The sequence below is a fragment of the Pinus tabuliformis genome, chromosome J (assembly GCF_031772625.1).
Source record: "Pinus tabuliformis cultivar Carrire ecotype Pingquan chromosome J, CPIR1, whole genome shotgun sequence".
Classification (NCBI taxonomy): Eukaryota; Viridiplantae; Streptophyta; class Pinopsida; order Pinales; family Pinaceae; genus Pinus; species Pinus tabuliformis.
The window spans coordinates 35,864,536-35,882,873 of record NC_142295.1 but is presented as its reverse complement, the minus strand read 5'-3'; the positions used below and the strand labels follow the sequence as shown (position 1 = coordinate 35,882,873).

The following is an 18,338-nucleotide window of genomic DNA, read 5'->3' as shown; positions in this document are numbered from 1 at the left end:
TCAAGATATTTTTAGAGAAAGTTGTATAAATACTTTGTAAATCAAAGTATAAAGGGTTGAACCATTGTGATAGACTCTTGAGTAGACTTGTAATCATCTGAATTATTTGCTGAAAGTAATAGAAGGATTCTGGATTTATCTTGAAACAGTTGTCCCTGTGAGTACTTCTTTGTTATTATATTTTCACTTTGTTTAAATCTGCATATATTTGAAATTAATGGGAATTTTGGGTATGATAATATTGAGTTTCAATTTATCTGAAAACCCCTACGAAGTTATTATCAATTACAAAGATTAGTTAATTAGACTATCTATTTTAATTAATTCCTCTACATCTTTAAATTATCACTTCCCCTTAAGTATTAAATATATTATGTTGGCTGTAAAAGCATTTTACACACATTCATCTGTATATGACTAAGTTAAATAATTTGTTTGATGATTTAATTAATCATATATTTTCTTAAGTTCAACTTGACATATCTCTTCAAAAGCTAAAATTCTGTTAGAGGTGAAGGGTTAGCCCTTTTAATACATCTTAAGTAATTAAGAATCTGCACCTATTTAGATAGTTTAGAGCATTGGTCATCCAAAAACTCAAAACAAACAAAACATTTTAGATTCTCTGGCATAATTCCTTAACCTAGAATTATCTAGAGGTACAACTGATCCTACACAAATAATTTCAGTTCAACGTATCATAAGCTTTAGATAAATCTAATTTAATCTTCATTCCAGGTCTCTTTGTGATCTAGAGAGAATGAATTACTTCATGAGTGACCATAATACCATCTAAGATTTTTCTTCCCCCTACAAATCCTATATATTGTGGAGATATTATTTTAGGGAGGAATGGCTTGAGTCTATTGGCTATTATCTTAGTAATTACCTTGTAGATTACATTGCACAATGCAATGGGTCTATAGCCTCTGGGATCCTCCAATTTCTCTTTCTTGGGCACTAAGGTAAGGAAGGTAGTGTCTACTGCTCTGAGGATTATTTTTCACTGTCTAGACTCCTCAATCGCTTGCTACATCTCTTCCCCAATAATTGACTAGCATGATTGAAGAAATTCCGTAGTAAATCCATATGGTTTTGGAACATTGTTATGGGTCATCGCCTTTACTGTAACTTCTACCTCTTCATAGTCTATCTTCCTTAGCAGTGCGTCATTCTACTTTGCAGTAACTAACTGAGGAATACACTTGCATATGTTTTGGATAGCCCTAGTTCTGTCACCCCTGGGCTCAGATAGGATATTGTGGTAAAACTGGACCAGTGCCTTTGATATCTTCTAGTGAGTCTCCAATTTTCTACCATTCAAGTCTGATAGTGAAAAGATTTGGTTGTGGTACATGTGCTGCAACATTGACTTGTGAAAGAATGTTGTATTTCTTTCACCTTCTTATAGCCATTAGATATGGGCTTTTTGTTTCCACATAATCTCTTCCTGTTTTCTTCTCTCCTCCAACTCCTGTAGGGTTTCTGCCTCTGCTTTGATTAGGCTTTCAAATTTGCCAAATAATATTGCCTCCTACTGGATTTCCTCCATTTTTTTTCTAATTTGTTTTTCTCCTCCAAGATATTGCCAAACTGTCCCTTGTTCCACCCTTTCAATTTCCATTTAATATGCTTAAGTTTTTTATATAGCATGAACATCACCTAGCCTTCTATGCCATCTAGTTCCTCCCACCATTGCTTGACATTGGTTTGGAATTTTGAGTGACGAAGCCAAAACTTCTCAAATCTGAAGGGATGGTTATGTGATTTGGACTTGAAATCTATATTCAGGCTTATGGCCCAATGATCTGGTCTAAGGCTTGGTAGTATGGATGCCTCTATAAATAATTCCCAGCTCAGGATGTTCTTAGAGGAGAAATCGATCCAGTATAAAGGCTACTTGATCCTAGCCTCCCCTCCTGTTATTCCAAGTACATATTCCTTTCTTGGTATCTATCTCCACCAGATGTGCTACATCAATTGTCTAGCCTCTACTTCTAGTCGCCTAATTCGGTAATTCCGACTTTTTTCTCCTTAAGTGACTTAATAATGTTAAAATCTCCCCCTATTATTCGTGGAGACAGGGAGAGTAATTTACTTGTGTTGAGATAAAAGGAACAAATATTTATCATTTCGGATATTCGGGCCATAAACATTGGAATATGGCAATACTCCTTTGTATCCATAAATTGAACTGGAATAGTCATGATGCAAAAGGAGGCAAACATGTTTGTAACCTAAATATCTTGCTCATTCCATCTGATAGCCGTGCCCCCAGAGTAGCCCTGTGCATCTGTTGCTATTACTTGGCATTTATTCTCCCATTTACTAATAATATTGGAAAGGATCTCACATGATAATTTGGTTTCCCAGATCAACATAATTGAAGGATGCTCTGCTTGCCACTTTTCTCTGAGGAGCTTTTGTTTACCCTTGCTCTTAAGGGCCCTCACATTCGATGAGACAATTTTCATGGCTGAGATTTGTTGGATCCCTGGAATGCCTGGGATAACCCTAACTCGCCCTGAGTTGACTAATATGCCTCTGAGCTTGTCCAACAACTGTACGCTGATTTTTCATCCCCAATTCCTCTCCTCCCTTTGTGGCTTCATTGGATCCTTTAACAAATGAGCCGATACTCCCAATGATCCACTCCTTGACACGATCGACTTGGACTTTGCTATAACATGCCAGTACTTAAGATTTACTTTTCCTAGTAGGCATACCTAGTGCTTTGGGAGAGTGAACAGATCCTTACCTTTCCATGCCTTTGCTAATTTCGAAAGATTTAATGAGTCCAAATCCATGTCTTCCACTTGATTGCGGAGTTGTTGTGTCCCCTCCAGCGCTGCGTGAAAGAATATAGGAGGAAATTGCAGTTGATTAGCAAAGCTAGAGGTCGGCTACGTTGAAGACTGCGGGATTACAGGCTGCAACATCTGGAAATCAAATGATGGAGGCAGCTGAGACGGAGAGGAGGGAGGACCCAAAGGGCCTTTCATCTTCACCTCCGGAGACTTCTCAGACATGACATGCTCAATGGATTCCAAAGATGCGAGTGACTCATACCTGTTATGAACCAAGCCTTTCACCTCTACCCCTTTCTGCAAATGAGGATTCTGTGTCACGCGGGGGGATTTAGGGTTATGACGATTTCATTCTACCATCGTAAACCTGTCATTATCTTGGGCCAAAGAGGATTTATGGTTATTATTTGAGGAAACCAGGGGGCAATTGTTATATTAATGGCCATATTCATGGCACCACCGACATCTAAAAGGAATATGTTGTAGTCGAGCATCTGCTTCCACAATTCATCCTAGTACTCTGCCATGAAGTCTTCTCCCCTTCGCTACCATCATTTTTCACATGACACCTATTGATTGAAGAGTGGACTGAGGAAATGTCACTTCCCCTTGGGGGCTAGAAGCACCTAATAGGGTTGTCCTTAAGCCACTCCTACCTAGGGAGGTAACACCATTGGGAGTTCAAAACCCAAAATTTGGAAAGGAAGTCTTGTTTGAAGTGTCAAATAGCCCATTATTTTCAATCTTGATCCATTTAGATGCATAAATGATTATTGTACCTAATGATTTGTTGCTTGCTGGTGTTTATGATGTGATTTTTGGGTGGTCCCACAATCGGGACTTGGCCACCTTAACTAGTACCAAGATTCTAGAGAAGCATATTGACACCCACAAGTAAGGCGTTGAGAGTCATGGGACTCCAAGCAACAACAGAGCATCATATACACCCTTGGAAAGCTCTAACACCCACAACGTTTTGGCACTTTTCTCTACATTTGATGACTTTTGGGATGATGCACCTGGACCCAACATGCCCCCAATTGGCCTTAGTACTTTGAGGGATAACAGTCGATCCCGGGCTTAGATGAGGATGGTTTCATTGTTGAGACATAGGAGGAATAACACCACCTTGAGAGCCCTCAACATTGGAGCAGAGACATGCACTGTGGCCATTTGGAGACCCATGACACCACCTTTGTTGCCCCAAGATGATTTTTGAGGTCCACAGAGGGAGATTGTTAGAGATCTAAGGGCCAACCCTTAGAGGATGATTTTAGAGGGCTTCTACACCACTCTTGGCACCCTAAGCCCTCAACACATGCTCTATAGAGCGTCACGCATGGATGACATCAACACTTGTTGCCCTATGGCTCATACGGGTGGGAAAACTTTTATGATTTTGTCTAAGCTAGTAGGTTGGCTTGTGACCTAATTCATCATTGTGACATATTTTATTGTTTTTAGGTGCTCCTAGGATAAAATTGACATTAGCACTCCTCACATAAATAGAGGAGAGATTCATTTGTAACTTATCATCTCACACACCTGGAAGTTATGCCTCTTGTGTATTTTGACCTTCTTGTCTTGTGGAGATTCAAATATATGAATGCATTTTGACATTTGGAGTTGATTCTTTTGTCTTTGAACTATTGTCTTGGATCAATGGATGGATTTTCATGCATGTTATCTTGTAAGTGAATATTTTATTGGATAAATCTTTTCTTTATGTCAAATGTATGGAATGTTCTGAATCTAGATTTCTTTATTGTACCCTAAATTGTTGAAAATTTGTTTAATGGAATCTAGGTCTCATTGTTGCATACATTACTCATGAATAACATGTGAATGATATCCTAGTGGTGAACTTTGATTAGCTGTCCCATAAATCTCCTTGATTCATTGCATAGGTAATTGCTAGGGTTGTTGATGCTAGGGCATCATTTATCCTTCCTCAACAACTTTTGACTATCCTATCAATGCATAGACTCCATACTCCCAAGGAACAAGGCACTGGCCTATCTTGTTGGTGATCAAATCCACTTTTTATCAATAAATTTTTTCCTTTCTTTTCCTTAACCTAATTCACCCCCTTCAAAGCCAAGCTCTCAAACTAGGGCTTATTGCAAATTTCTAGGCAAGGGAGATTTTTAGAAATTGGAGAGTCTAAATACCAAGGGTATAGTTGGTTGCCTCAAAATCAATCCTCTTGGTAGGCATTCATTTCAATTTTTCCCATAAAATTTCTTGCCCTAGTTGTTTGTCATAGGGTAAACCCTAGCTTGGTGTTGCTACAACTTAGAGGTTTGTTTGAGGGTTTCATTTACCTTGGTCTTGTTGAAAATCATTGTTGGAAACCCTTTCTTAGCATCGTGATCTCGGGCCTTCTCGATTCTCAACCAATCGATCAAACCCTAGGTCATATGTTACCATTCTTAGGCATCTCCAAGGAAAGTGAATTTCCCCTATTATTGATTGAGACCTTGTGCTTAAGTTGAACCTTCCCCTTGGAGGCCTCTTGGTCATCCTATACCACATACCTAGAATACCTATTAAGTGACCTTTTCACATCTCAGGACTCCTCCCATCTATGAAAATTTGTAAAGAGCGGGTATTTTTCGCTGTGGTGACAGTGGGCCACTAACTCATTGTTGTCTCTTGGTCTAGTAATAGCCCTGTAGGGTACCCCTCTCCAAGGCCTGCTAGATTTTGCGGCAACAGGGCTAAAAGTGAGAAGCACATATTTGTTTGATATTTTGAAGATGTAAAAGGCTATAGACTTCTTCAACATCATTTCTATGAAATTATTATTAGGAGAGATGTTAAGTTTGTTGAAAGTCTCTCCACCTACAAGCCTAATTTGGCATTTGTGTTCTCTTTAGCTTGTGAGTCATCTTTGGCATATTTGCCCTTTCCCAATTTTTTTGTTAACGATGCTACTTTGGTTTCTTATTTATATGATAATAGTGATGATGAAAATCCACCTCCTCATACTCACCCTCTTCTAGTTGGGTCCATTGAGCATGAACCAACACTAGCACCACTACTTCCCAAATGGGTCCATACCAATGTTGTTAAAAGCGCGAGCGGGATTAAATCGGCGCCGGGAATAAAGCGGAAAAAACGGCAAAAGCAGGAAAAAAGCGGAAAAAGCGGGAAAAAAGCGTTTGGCACAAAAATATTCATTTTTTTTCAATTTTTTTAATATCTAAACCATCTACAACATAAAATAAATACATTGACACATAAATATGATAAAAAAACTAATATATAAGATGTTTAATATCATTTCTAGCGCTAAAATCACACATAACGTTGAATCATGTCCTGAATAGTAAGTCCTGAGTCCCAACTCAGCCTCAAAATATCAACAAAAAATATGATAATGTATCTCATCATGTCATAATGTCATATACAATAAAATGAAAGTCTAATCCTATTGATTTCCTCTGCCCCTCTTGTGAGAAAATGGCACAACTTTCTCTTTCCCTCTAGATGTAGAAGCTGGTGCCTGTGCTGGTGGAAATGGCAGTGGAGTCGGACGTGCTCTAGAAGCTGAAGAACTAGTAGTAGCAGCTACAGGAGGTAGACGGAGACCACGTCCTCTACTGGTGGTAGTGGTAGCCCGGGTAGGCGGTGTCACCTCCTCCTCCTGCTCCTCCTCCTCCACCTGCTCCTCCTCCTCCTACTCCTGCTCCTCCTCCTCCTCCTCCTCCCCCTCATCCTGCACTAACCAATCATCAGTGGGATCCATGAGAGGCCTCTTGGTCTCAACCCTCCATTCAGCAGTGGTGTCAATCCCATCCAATGAGATGGCATCCATATCAGGTGTCCTCTCTAGTTGCCTCACCCACAATCGAAGATTGTAGTAGACATAGACCATGTCATTAAGTCTATGGGACTCCAACCTGTACAAAGTTCATGAAATAATAATTAATAATTAATATTATAAAAAAAATATTGTTTAATGAATTCAAAAATTTATTTGGAAATTTGCAATATTTTAAATGTTTAAGTGTTAACCTATTGCGCTTCTTGTTGTGTATTTTTTCAAATACACTCCAATTGCGCTCACATCTTGAGGAGCTGCATGTTTGGCTGAGGATGCGTACGGCAAGCTTTTGCAAAAGGGGTACTCTGCCACCATACATCTTCCACCATGCGTCTACAACAAAATTACAAATAAAATTTTAAATAAACATAAGAAAAAAATGGAATTTGAAGAGACAATGAAATTTGAAACAAAGTTACAAAGTACAAACTAAAAAATACCTGGCATTTTAATCGTCCTATCAGTGACAACCATCTCAAAGCCAAATGTGCCACCTGACATCGTGTATGTCTCAATTTGTTTAGAGATCTCTATACGTTGTTCTGGAGATCTCACCATCTTCTGGACACAGGATAATAATCCATCAATGACCTCAGCATCAAAATCAAACCCACATGCATAAGAAAATGCAGGGTTCAGGAAAAGCCCAGCAGTATGAATGGGACGATGGAGTGTGTTGTTCCATCGCTCATCAATCACTTCCCATAGAAGGAGTTGTTTCTGAAACCCATCATCTCCCTTATCATCATAGTAGGACCGAATGGCTTCTTTGGCCCTGTCCATGGCTTCATACAAATAGCCCATTGCGGGATTCTCACCATCAACCAACCGAAGAACCTTTACCAAAGGTTCAGTAACGGCGCACACCTCCTGCACTCCCGCCCAGAAGTCTTCTTGGTATGAAACTAGTCTGCATACGGCCTCTCCTTCTGGTTTGCGGCTCATTGACGAAGCACGCCATTCCTCTGAAAGAAACATTCTCTTCAAATCCCACATAGAATTCAAAAGGGATTGAAGAGATATGAAACTCGTCGCAAACCGTGTAATGGCGGGGTGCACCAACTCTTTGTTGTTGGTGCATCTTCTCATCAAGCTAAGCACAGATGTATGATTGTAAATAAATTTTGTGATGCTTTTTGATGAGTCAACAATATCTTTGACAAAGGGAATTTTCCCTATGTCCTCTAACATCAAATCAATACAATGGGCAACACAAGGTGTCCAAAATAAAGTAGGATGCCTGTCCATAAGCATTCTACCAGCAGCAACATAATTTGCAGCATTGTCCGTTATGACTTGGACAACATTTTCTGCACCCACCTCCAAAATAAACACATCCAGCAAATCACATAAAGTTCTTGCATCTTTGATTTAATGAGTTGCATCAATAGATTTGATAAACATAGTCCCCTTGGGACAACTAACCAAGAAGTTTATAAGGGTTCTCCCCTTTTGGTCAGTCCAACCATCAGACATAACAGTGCATCCTGTTTGTGCCCATGATGCCCTAAAATCCTCCAATCTTTGGGTGCAGTCACGCTTTTCATCTTGAAGAAGTCGGCCTCTGAAATCATGATAAGAAGGGATTTTGTACCCCGGGCCAACACTGGCAATAGCATCAACAGCAGGTTGGAAAAATGGATTATTCCTTACAATGCTGAAAGGAATATCACTCCAGAGGAGAAATTTTGCCATCAACCTATCAGCTTGTTCTTTTTCAGTTCTTTTTATCATTGAACCGATAGTTGGTTGTGAACCAGGTGTGGTTCGAGGAACAAAAAATGATGATGCAGCTACCGAATTGACTGACGCTGCAGTAGAACCAGTGCCACTTGGTCCACTTCCTTCAGCTGACCTTCTTAGTTGCCTTTTGAGTTCTTCTTTGGCCTCTCTAGTGTGCTCTAATTCTCCCAATGCTCTCATGGCTCTTTGGATAAGTTCAGGATTTGTATTTATACAGGGCCCCACATCATGTCCAGGGATTTGTGCAAGGTGGTACTTCAACCTGTACACCCCCGCGTATCTCCTTTCCACACAACTTGCAATTCAAGTTTTGTCTATCATTCGGAGCTTTAGGTTCACCATATTCCCAGAAAGGATCCAATTTCCTTGGCATGTTTGTTTTTGAATTTTGAATTTGCAAACCTATGGAAAAATAAGGATTAGGAAATAGGAATTTAGGATTACAAATTACAATTTAGCATTTACAAAATTGAAAATTACAAGTTAATTATTTCCAAAATCCCAAGTTACCCAACCAAATGGCAAATGCCAAAAAACAATGAAAATCAAAAAACATAAACAATGTTTAAAAAAAATGAAAAAAAAAATAAAAAATTGGTTCCCATAGTCATACAAAGTTACCCATCCCAAGGACCCAAATCAATGAAAAATTACAAAAAATTCTTTAAAAACAATGAAAACAAAAGGAAAATGGTGCCCATATGAAATTTCTCAACCAAAAACAATGAAAAACAAAGTTTATAACAAGGAAAACAAAAAAAAATTAATCTACATACCGTTTTTATGGACAAATTGGTGATCTTGTCTTGGATTTCTCCTAAAAACACTTGGATTCGCTCCCAAAGTGGACCCAAACCCTTCAGCTCTTCTCCACAAGGCGTCTCCTCCTCCTCCGCGCGGCGACAGTCAGAAATGAAAAAATAAAAATCGATTTTCATAGTTTATAACCCGCTGCCCGCGCCCTCGGCGCTTTTTTCAATTTAAATCGCGTTTTTTTCCGAAAAAAGCGCGCTTTTTTCGGAAAAAAGCGCTATAAAAAAACTGCCGCTTTTTTCGTATAAAACGCGGGTTTTATTCGGCAAAGGGAAAAACGCGCGCGTTTTTGAAAAAAGCGCGATTAAATCGCGCTTTTAACAACACTGGTCCATACAACATAAGAAATAGTTGGTGATTTTTTCAATAATCCAATATATCAACTTCGTACATTTTCATAATTTCTATGAGCCTCCTGTCTTTTGGTTCTAGTGTTAGAGACTTATGATCTAGAAACATTTGTAGAAGCTTTTGGCCATCTAGATTGGTACACAATAATGAACGAAGAATATTGTTTCTTAATATCGAACGATACTTGGAATTTTGTACCTCTTCCAAAAGGAAGAAAAATTATCAAATGCAAATGGCTGTATAGAACTAAGTATGCATGTGTTGGAAGTAATAAGATAGTAAGGCCTAGGTAATTGCTAAAGGATTTTCTCAAGTTGAAGGAATTGATGATAATCAAAGCTTTGCCCCCATGGCTACAATGAATTCTGTTTGCCTTGTTCTATCCCTTTCACATAAATGGGAGGTCCATCAGATAGATGTTAAATCTTCCTTTTTGCATGGGGATTTGTAATAAGAAATTTACATGGAACCTCTTGGCTATGTTCAGAATGACTCCAGCCTTGTCTGCCAGCTTAAGAAATCTCTCTATGGTTTTAAGCAAACTCCTTGGGCTTGGTATGCTAAAATGGATAGCTTTATTCTTGACACCAGCTCTTCTTGATGTCATTCTGACCTGAATTCCTATGCTATGAAAGTAGGGAACCATCTCATGATACTTGTTCTTTATGTTGATGACTTTTTTCTCATTGTTAGTGATCCCAAACTTTAAACCACGTGAAACCAGCCTTAAGAAGAAATTTGAAATGATAGACTTAGGTTATTTGCATCATTTCCTTGGCCTCAAGGTATTGAAAACCGAGGAAAGAATTTCTTTTTTCCATTCTAAGTATGTATGTGACCTTCTTTGACGCTTTTGCATTGAAGATTGTAAACTAGCCCCATCTCACTTTTAGTTTAGAGTTGAGCTTTCTGCGACGTGTACTGCACCCCAAGTAAATGCCACCTTGTATTTTTAGTTGATAGCCTTTTATATTTGATTCATACTCATTCCAATATTTCCTTCGCTGTTGGTCTTGTTGCTTGGTATATGCAAACACCCCATGAGAAACATTAGAAAGAAGCAGAAAGGATACTTTGGTATATCCAGTGTTTGACTTGTGTGGAAACACTGTTTTGTTGTAACACCTTTCTTCTATTTAGATTTAGTCTCTTATTAGCACTTCCATTTTTCTATTTAGCACTGTTATCAGTCATAATCTTTTCCCTCTCCATTTGTCATCTTTGGGGAGTGCATGTAGCACTTATTGTTGGAAATAATACTAAGGGGGGGGGGGGGGGGTGAACCACTGTTAACAAATCAATAATCTTTTCATTTCCATTATGAAATTCATATACGCTACTTCAGTTAAGGCAACCCACGTGTATACGCAACTGTGTTTAATGCAACTAGCGTATATCCAGTAAACTTATGATTCCATTAGTTGATCTTTAATGAGTGCATCAGAACATTATTAACCATATAAACAATAAACAGGTGCAGTAAAATAGAACAGATCATCACACATAAGAAGCACACATGCACACCATGATATAAGGTGGAAACCCAATGTGGGTGAAAACCATTTGCTACAATTTGTCTCTATCTTCTTTTAATAAGAAACTTCTTTTTACAATATTTCTGTACTAGTGCAGTCTTATACCAGTATGCAGGCTTCTACCTGCAGAAGGCTACAACCTTCTCTCGTTCTCCAGCTTCTCCTGGAAGGGAGCTACAACCCCCTAGCTCTTGTACTAGCTGATGTATTAGTACATAGGTGCTGACCTACCGAAGGCTACAACCTTTTCTTTTTTTCTAGGGACCACGTTTCATAAATTTTTAGACTGGATCCTTTCAATAACATCAATCAACCATCAAATATATCTGCATCAACCAATCTCCTTTGCACCAACCAAAATTGAATCAAACAATCACTTTTCTAAATGCTGTAACTAGAACACAGTAACAGTAACCAGAACCCAAGCCAGAACCCAAAACACTGCAACAATAAACAAAAGTAGCTAAAACATATTTTATGAGGTGTACACTACTTCAATGTGTCAAACCTGCGTGCATACGCATTCTTCCCAAGGCAAAACTGCATATACGCTGTTTTGAAATGCCGAACCAGCGTGTATACGCGCCTTTTCTATAATGAACCTGTGTACAGATCTGTAAAAGATGATTTAACCTTTACAACTATTCAGACATCAGTTATACCCAGATCATCAGATTTACAGATTACGACATGCGCCAATTATTCAGATAAAAGATCAAAACCACACAAAGATACTTCTTTTCAAGCCTTAAGATCTTGACCCATTAATAGAACTTATCCTTCATCAAGTGCTCAGGGTCCTCCTTGATTCAGATCCAGCTATGCACCATAACCCAATGACCAGTATTCTAGATCTTGCTCTTCATTAGATATTCAATATTTGAGTGCCTTTGCCTAATGATCTCCTCCTCCTTTTATAGTCTTAGGCCTTACTCAATACCATGGTCCAAAACCACTTAGAATCAATACCTTGGACCAAATACCTGGGGTCAACACTTCGGACAAGATTCTTTGGACCAATACCATGGGTCAAAATACCAGGGACCAAATACCACAGACCAAAACCAAGTTTTCCAACATGTACGTGCTTTTCATTGCGTGAAAGTGCGTATATACGCATACGTGCCTTTTGGTCTGCGAACCCGCGTGTATACGCGGTTTGGTCAAGGAGAACCTGCGTATACCTCTTTTTCCTTCATTCTGTGATCCTGAACTGTGGTCTGTCATCTGAGTGAGTTGCCATCAAGGACAACACTTGAGTCATACTTGTATCATAATGCCAACAATCTCCCCCTTTGGACTTGATGGCAACAACCACACCAAGTCACTCTCCCCCTTTGACATCAAGGGCAAAGGGTGGACCAAGATATTTTCTCCCTTGATATACATTCTATTGTCCATACTCCCCCTGAGTACATGCTGAAATCTTTGATTGAGCTCCCCCTTTGTATATGCTAAGATGTATAAATTCGTCCATGCTCCCCCTAAGCACATGCTGAGTCTAAACAAGACCATGATAGTCATCAGCAACTATCATACACCATATGATCTGCACTATAAGCATCTCTCATCAACATCAACAACCTGTAACCTGCAATATCATTCTCTTGACCAACCAACAGTAAGTAGCAAGATGTATCATTTAGCCACATAAGCATTATCACCAAAGTCTTCTAACCATAATGCCAACAATGTCTACAATTATGCCAACAATTATTCGAAGCATATGCTCCCCCTGAACCTGTGCCAACCAACACATACCATATCAGACTTCTTTCCCTGAGTCTGTCCTGCTGCTTTTTCATATACGCGACTCTGCAGCCTCTAACTCGCGTATATACGTGATTTCTCTTTATAATATCTGCGTATGTAAATTGGAATACTGAAGGTCTACACTTTTAGTTTCCCCTGTGTCTGTTATGTCTGCTAACTGAGTTATGCCACATCTTTCTGATTCTAATTCTGACTTCTTCAATACCTGGAATTGCGATGATGTATGATCCTTTTGCTTTGGTGTCCGAATTTTGCTACTGCATTCCTTTACTTTATGTCCAAACTTGTTACATGCATAACACCTTACATGTTTCATATTCCTTTTATTGCAATCAATAGCTTTGTGACCAAAGATATTGCAAGCAAAACAATATTCCTTAAAGTACCTGGAACGTGATAATCTTTCTGTGTGATGGTCTTGAACCATTATTCTTCTGCATTTGGCTGTAATATGTCCAAAATTATGACATACATAACATTCAACATTATTCATTTGAGGAAATAACCGACTATCACTTCCATAGTTAGGAGCAAAAGACCTTCTTTGAAGAATTTCTTTCCTTGGTTGTTGCTGGGGTTGACCACTTATCTCTTTGTTGATCATTTCAGATTTTGCATTAGAATTCCTTTCCTCACCTTGTGAACTAGATTCACCTTCGGCAGTTTCATTAAAGCCAATACTAGTTTTGATAGTAGGGGATCTTTGACTACTAAGAATATCATCCAAAATCTTAGTACTGTCTTGAAATCGTAACAATTTATCTTTTTCTTCTAATTTACCTTTTAAGATATTTACCTCAACCTGATGTTGTTCTTCCTTTTCGAAATATTGCTTCTTTAGGTTTTCTTCAGCTTTTCTTCCTTCTTCCACTTGTTGCCTTAATTCGAGCACTTCATGTTCTTGTTCTTCAAGAGCTTATTTATTCTGCTTCTTTGACTCTTTAAGATCTTCTTTTAGAGAGAGGATCTTAGATTCAAGTCTCTGAATTTTTATGCTCTGATCTTTTACTACATCTTGCAGCTGCTCCCTTACTCTGGTTACTGTCTCCAGCTGATATTTTAATCTGGTAACTTCTTCTATTTCTATGTCCTTATTTTCATATGCCATGAGAATTCTAATGTCTTCATCACTATTGGATGAGTCATTACTTTTATCATGAGTATAATAACTTCTTTTACCTTTTTCAAACATCTTTCCTTTGTTATGAGAGCATCTAGCAGCGTAGTGACCAACTCTACCACAAGAAAAACATTTGAAAGGTAGCTTACCTTCGAACCTTCCAGATCCCCATTGAAGATTCTTGACAAAATTTACCTCATATTCTTCTTCTGAAATGTATCCTGATTCACTAAGTTTTTCTTTTCCCTTTGTTGATACTTTAAATGAGGCTTCTCTCATATTTGATGGTCCTCCTTTTCTCATTTCAAAAGCAATTAGGATTCCGTGAAGCTGCGTCATAGTGATTTTCTGCAGATCCTCCTTTTCTTCTATGGCAGACACTTTGGATTCAAATTTAGCAGACAGGGATCTCAAAACTTTCTCAACTAAGACAACTTCATTAATTTCCTCACCCAGATTCTTCATACAATTGACAATCTCATCTATGTGTAGGAAGTAATTAACTATGCTTTCATTACTATGCATCTTAAGAGTTTCATACCATATTCTGAGAGTTTGAAGCTTAGCACATTTTACCTGATCATCTCCTTCGTAGCTTAGAATGATTTTGTCCCATATTTCTTTGGCTAATTTGAGCTGCATGACCTTGACAAACTCTATTTTTGACAAACTTCCCAATAAGATAGTAACAACTTTGGCATTGAGTTCATATTGCTTTCTATCTGCCGTATCTGTAGGAATTGTTGATGGATATGTATATCCTCCTTCCATGATTCCCCAAACATCCGTTCCAAGCGATTGTAGATATGCTGTGGTTCTTATCTTCCAGTAGACAAAATTGCTCCCATCGAAGATTGGTGGTCTGATGGATCCCTCTCTTTCTTGATTACTCATCCTGATGGATCTTCCTTCAAGCGATCAAGCTTCTTCTGAAGGACCTGCTTTGATACCAATTGTTGGAAATAATACTGAGAGGGGGGGGGGGGTGAATCAGTATTAGCAAATCAATAATCTTTTCATTTCCATTATCAGATTCATATATGCTACTTCAGTTAAGGCAACCCGCGTGTATACGCAACTGTGTTTAATGCAACTAGCGTATATCCAGTAAACTTATGATTCAGTTAGTTGATCTTTAATGAGTGCATCAGAACATTATTAACCATATAAACAGTAAACAGGTGTAGTAAAACAGAACAGATCATCACACATAAGAAGCACACATGAACACCATGATATAAGGTGGAAACCCAATGTGGGTGAAAACCACCTGCTGCAATTTGTCTCTATCTTCTTTTAATAAGAAACTTCCTTTTACAATATTTCTGTACTGGTGCAATCTTATACCAGTACGCAGGCTTCTACCTGCAGAAGGCTACAACCTTCTCTCGCTCTCCAGCTTCTCTTGGAAGGGAGCTACAACCCCCTAGCTCTTGTACTAGTTAATATATTAGTATGTAGGTGTTGACTTACAGAAGGCTACAGCCTTTTCTTTTCTTCTAGGGACCACGTTTCATAAATTTTCAGACTGGATCCTTTCAATAACATCAATCAACCATCAAATATATCTGCATCAACCAATCTCCTTTGCACCAACCAAAACTGAATCAAACAATCACTTTTCTGAATGCTGTAACCAAAACACAGTAACAATAACTAGAACCCAAGCCAGAACCCAGAACACTGCAACAATAAACAGAAGTAGCTAAAACATATTTTATGAGGTGTATGCTACTTCAATGTGTCAAACCTGCGTGCATACGCATTCTTCCCAAGGCAACACTGCGTATACGCTGTTTTGAAATGCCAAACTAGCGTGTATACGTGCCTTTTCTATAATGAACCTGCGTACAGATCTGTAAAAGGTGATTTAACCTTTACAACTATTTAGACATCAGTTATACCCAGATCATCAGATTTACAGATTACGACAAGCGCCAATTATTCAGATAAAAGATCAAAACCACACAAAGATACTTCTCTTCAAGCCTTAAGATCTTGACCCACTAATAAAACTTATCCTTCATCAAGCGCTCAAGTTCCTCCTTGATTCAGATCTAGCTATGCACCATAACCCAATGACCAGTATTTTAGATCTTGGTCTTCATTAGATTTTCAATACTTGAGTGCCTTTGCCTAATGATCTCCTCCTCCTTTTATAGTCTTAGGCCTTACTCAATACCATGGTCCAAAAACACTTAGAATCAATACCTTGGACCAAATGCCTGGGGTCAACACTTCGGACAAGATTCCTTGGACCATTACCATGGGTCAAAATACCAGGGACCAAATACCACAGACCAAAACCAAGTTTTCCAACATGTATGCGGTTTTCCTTGCATGAAAGTGCATGTATATGCATACGTGCCTTTTGGTCTGCGAACCTGCGTGTATATGCAGTTTGGTCAAGGAGAACCTGCGTATACCTCTTTTTCCTTCATTCTGTGATCCTGAACTGTGATCTGTCATCTGAGTGAGTTGCCATCAAGGACAACACTTGAGTCATATCTGTATCATAATGCCAACACTTATCACTCCCTAATTTCATCTATATAAATGAGATTGTAGGTAACTGAAGGCATGCTGAGTATTGTGGTGTTCTATTGTGAGGTTGCCCCATGGAAGTGGTGAAGAAATACCATTCTGCTGTGCTATATTTTCTGTTGTGAATCTATTTTGTGTTGGCAATATTTCACTGCCTTTGTAAATGATATTTCATTGGCGTGATGGATTACTGTCGTTCTGCTTTCTCAGGCTTTGCCATCCATGAATGCTAGAATCCTTTCATTCTGTCTGGTTGTAACTTGTCCTAGGAAAGCATGTCTCATAGTCCATGGAATACTGAGGCTATATCCTTCACTTTCTTCCAGTGGACAAGTCGCTTTGCAGATTTACAAGTTTTTGTCACTCATGTGGCTAGCTAAAGAGCTGTCATGGAATTCATACAAGATCTTATATCTCACTCTAGCCACATCAAGAATAACGATCTGATCTTTATCACAAGACACCATCTTTTATTCTATAGACAGAAAGATAGGCATCTTGCTTGCAAATATACTGTCTACTAGCATGGCATTGGACTAAAATTAATTGATATGTAGAAAAATGCATTCAAGATTGTTTTTTACTATTTTGCAGATGTAATATTCCTAATGGAAATATTCTGTAAATAGCAGAGACATGCACTAAGCTACAACAATAGAAATTTAACACAAGCATGCACAATCAGTAAACCATCAAATCTGAGCAGGAAATCTGAGCCATTTTATTATTAATGCTGGAAATTGGGTACAAATAGAGTGGAACAATAGAACGCAGGCTTGCCATTGCAAGCATGCAAAACCCAAGTGAAGTGATGTAGACCCAAGTGCTGGAAAATGGCCCAAACAGATAACTCGCACTGCCCATAAATTTTGCTGCTGCTGCTGAAGAATAAGTGGAGTTTCTTCCCTTCAAAGTACTCAGAAAATTCTGCCAAATTAATCCCGGCCTCTATACACCAATCCCATGAAAACCTAGAAAGGGTTTGGCCCAATTCAGGCTGACCCAGATGACCCTCAAAAAGGGTGAATGGCTCTGTATGGTGGGCTTTGCGCACTGCAGAAGATATTCTGCTAAAATCTGCTCAGAACAACTGCTTAAAGATCCCTCAAACTCTACACAATTTCTCCTCTGAAAATAGGCTTTCCCTCCAGCCCAATCTCTCCTGGAAACTAGCTGCTCGTCTCTTTTGCGCAAGATTCAGCCAGGGAGGTCTGCGCACTGCATAATTGAGAGAAATTCATCCTTTGAAATTCCCTGAGTCTCAACCCTGTAAACCACCACAAAACTCCAGCCTCAACTATAACAAATAACTCCTCAAAAGCCCAAAACTTCACTCCAACTGTAGCTGCTCCAAAAGAGGGGTATGAATTTCCTTCTGCGCCCTAGCCACATGCATAACTGGGAGAAATCTCTGCAATATGCCCAAGTGAAGCCTCATATTAGACTCCAATTTTCTTTAATAGGGAGGCACTCAAAGTCCTCTGAAATAGGGGTGGAATGTCCGCTTGGAATTCCTGTGTTCAGTAGCACTTCTCTTCTTGTGCTCAACAGCTCCAAGAGAGTTTGATTTCTGTGGAGTGATAGACAAAAGATCCCGAAATGAAGCTTCCTTGTGATATTTATAGATGCTGGTCCCTTCTCCCTTGGTGGCCCCCAATTCCACTATTTCGAGCCACCTTCTCTCTTCCCTCTCTCCTCTAGTGCGAATTCCTCAATGGGGTCGAATTTCCCTTTTTGTGGCCCCACGTTCCACTAACAAAATAATTATTCCTTTTTTCTAATGTGCATAGCCTCATTTTTCTCCAAAAATTAAGTGGGGGTCT

The 18,338-nt window shown here is 38.9% G+C and overlaps 1 protein-coding gene across 1 annotated transcript in view; it reads left to right on the top strand.

Moving 5' to 3' along the window:
• LOC149225309 (uncharacterized) overlaps positions 1-18,338 on the top strand; it is a 207,499-nt gene that overhangs the window by 187,325 nt on the left and 1,836 nt on the right. The window lies entirely within an intron of this gene.